Below are 3,409 nucleotides of genomic sequence, written 5' to 3' on the forward strand. Positions count from 1 at the left end.
AGAGAAGAAGTGGTGGGAATCCTGTGGGGTCCACAGATCCTATGGGGTCCACAGATCCAGTGGGGTCAAGGACTTAACATCCCTGCTCCAATTAGGCGTGTAAAACGCCCTTGTTGTGCAATCCTGGCGTTTAACGCCAGAATGCTGCCTGTTTTTGGCGTTAAACGCCCAGAAGTAGCCTATTTCTGGCGTTAAACGCCAGAAAGATGCTTGTTTCTGGCGTTTAAACGCCAGAATGCTCCTCCTCCAGGGTGTGCTGTTTTTAATGCTATTTTTTTCATTTTGTTTTTGATTTTTTTTGTTGTTTTTATGACTCCTCATGATCATCAACCTAATAAAACACGAAATAGAAATAAAAAATAAAATAGATATAATTAAATAACATTGGGTTGCCTCCCAACAAGCGCTTCTTTAATGTCAAGAGCTTGACAGTGAGCTCTCATGGAGCCTCACAGATGTTCAGAGCATTGTTGGGACCTCCCAAGACCAAACTTAGAGTTTGATTGTGGGGGCTTTGGTTGACTCTACAGTGAGATAAGCTTTTCATGCTTCCTCTCCATGGTTACAGAGGGAGATCCTTGAGTTTTAAACACAAGGGTGTCCTCATTCAGTTGAAGGACTAACTCTCCTTTGTCCACATCAATCACAGCTTTTGCTGTGGCTAGGAAGGGTCTTCCAAGGATGATGGATTCATCCTCATCCTTTCCAGTGTCTAGGATTATGAAATCATCAGGGATGTAAAGGCCTTCAACCTTTACTAACACGTCCTCTACTTGTCCATAAGCCTGTTTTCTTGAGTTGTCTGCCATCTCTAATGAGATTCTGGTAGCCTGTACCTCAAAGATTCCTAGTTTCTCCATTACAGAGAGTGGCATTAAGTTTATGCCTGACCCCAGGTCACACAGAGCCTTCTCAAAGGTCATGGTGCCTATGTTAAAGGGTATTAAAAATTTACCAGGATCCTGTTTCTTTTGAGGTAGAGTTTGCTGAACCAAGGCATTTAGTTCCTTGACGAGCAATGGAGGTTCATCCTCCCAAGTCTCATTACCAAATAATTTGGCATTCAGCTTCATAATTGCTCCTAAATATTGAGCAACTTGCTCTTTAGCAATGTCTTCATCTTCTTCAGAAGATGAATAGTCATCAGAGCTCATGAATGGTAAAAGGAGGTTCAATGGAATCTCTATGGTCTCTAGATGAGCCTCAGACTCCTTTGGTTCCTCAAAGGGAAACTCCTTATTGGTCATTGAACGTCCCAGGAGGTCTTCCTCACTAGGATTCACGTCCTCCTCCTCCCTTGTAGGTTCGACCATGATGGTCAAATCAATGGCCTTGCACTCTCTCTTTGGATTTTCTTCTGTATTGCTTGGGAGAGTACTAGGAAGAGTTTCAGTGACCCTTTTACTCAGCTGGCCCACTTGTGCCTCCAAATTTCTAATGGAGGACCTTGTTTCATTCATGAAACTTACAGTGGCCTTAGATAGATCAGAGACTATATTTGCTAAGCTAGATGGATTCTGCTCAGAATTCTCTATCTGTTGCTGAGTAGATGATGGAAAAGGTTTGCTATTGCATAACCTGTTTCTTCCACCATTATTAAAGCCTTGTTGAGGCTTTTGTTGATCCTTCCATGAGAAATTTGGATGATTTTTCCATGAGAGATTATAGGTATTTCCATAGGGTTCCCCCATGTAATTCACCTCTGCTATTGCAGGGTTCTCAGGATCATAAGCTTCTTCTTCAGAAGATGCCTCTTGAGTACTGTTGGATGCAGCTTGCAATTCATTCAGACTCTAAGAAATCATATTGACTTACTGAGTCAATATTTTATTCTGAGCCAATATGGCATTCAGAGCATCAATTTCAAGAACTCCCTTCCTCTAAGGCGTCCCATTACTCACAGGATTCCTTTCAGAAGTGTACATGAACTGGTTATTTACAACCATGTCAATGAGTTCCTGAGCTTCTGCAGGCATTTTTTTAGGTGAATGGATCCACCTGTAGAATGGTCCAATGACATCTTTGATAATTTAGACAGACCATCATAGAATATATCCAGGATGGTCCATTCTGAAAGCATGTCAGAAGGACACTTTTTGGTCAGTTGCTTATATCTCTCCCAAGCTTCATAGAGGGATTCACCGTCCTTCTGTCTGAAGGTTTGAATATCCACTCTAAGCTTACTAAGCTTTTGAGGAGGAAAGAACTTGGCTAAGAAAGCCGTGACCAGCTTATCCCAAGAGTTCAGGCTATCCTTAGGTTGAGAGTCCAACCATATTCTAGCTCTGTCTCTTATAGCAAATGGGAAAAGCATAAGCCTGTAGACCTTGGGATCAACCCCATTGGTCTTAACAGTATCACAGATCTGCAAAAATTCAGTTAAGAACTGAAAAGGATCTTCTGATGGAAGTCCATGAAACTTGCAGTTCTGTTGCATCAGAGAAACTAATTGAGGTTTAAGCTCAAAATTGTTTACTCCAATGGCAGGGATTGAGATGCTTCTTCCATGTAAGTTGGAATTTGGTGCAGTAAAGTCACCAAGCATCTTCCTTGCATTGTTATTATTTTCGGCCATGTCTCCTTCTTTTTCGAAATTTTCAGTCAGATTTTCTCCAAAGAGTTGTGCTTTAGCTTCCCTTAGCTTCCTCTTCAGAGTTCTTTCAGGTTCCGGATCAGCTTCAACAAGAATATTCTTGTCCTTGTTCCTGCTCATATGAAAAAGAAGAGAACACAAAAGAAAATATGGAATCCTCTATGTCACAATATAGAGATTCCTTATGTAAGTATAAGAAGAGAAGAGTAGCAAAAGAAAAAGATAAGAATCCAAACACAGGAGAGAGGAATGGGTTCGAATTTTTGAGTGAAAGAGGGGTGTTAGTAGATAAATAAATAATTAGAAGGAGATGAGAGAGGGAAGAATTCAAAAATTAAACAAAATAATAAAAAAATATTTTTGTTTTTATTTTAAAATTAAAGTTAAAATTTGAAAATTAGAAAGAAAAATGAAATTAATTTAAATTGAAATTTAAAACAATTAGTTAATTAAAATTGAATTTTGAAAAAGAAGGAAGGGATTTTCGAAAATTAGAGAGAGAGAGTTAGTTAGGTACTTTTGAAAAAGATAAGAATCAAACAAAAAGTTAAGTGGTTAATTGAAAAAGATTTGAAAATCAAATTTTGAAAAGATAAGAAGTTAGAAAAGATTTTGAAATTAATTTTGAAAAAGATGTGATTGAAATTTATTTTGAAAAAGATTTGAAAAAGAAATTTAAAAAGATTTGATTTTGAAAATTAAAGTTGATTACTTGACTAACAAGAAAAAAAAAGATATGATTTTAAAATTTAAAGATTGAACCTTTCTTACTAGCAAGTAACAAACTTAAAAATTTTTGAATCAATCACATTAATT

The 3,409-nt window shown here is 37.7% G+C and overlaps 1 non-coding gene across 1 annotated transcript; it reads left to right on the top strand.

Moving 5' to 3' along the window:
• The first annotated feature begins 2,074 nt into the window (after window positions 1-2,074).
• Window positions 2,075-2,182, top strand: LOC112745110 (small nucleolar RNA R71). The gene has a single exon (XR_003173054.1). It is a non-coding gene; the product is annotated as a small nucleolar RNA R71 (small nucleolar RNA).
• Window positions 2,183-3,409: the final 1,227 nt, after the last annotated feature.

Source organism: Arachis hypogaea, chromosome 14 (assembly GCF_003086295.3).
Source record: "Arachis hypogaea cultivar Tifrunner chromosome 14, arahy.Tifrunner.gnm2.J5K5, whole genome shotgun sequence".
Classification (NCBI taxonomy): domain Eukaryota; kingdom Viridiplantae; phylum Streptophyta; class Magnoliopsida; order Fabales; family Fabaceae; genus Arachis; species Arachis hypogaea.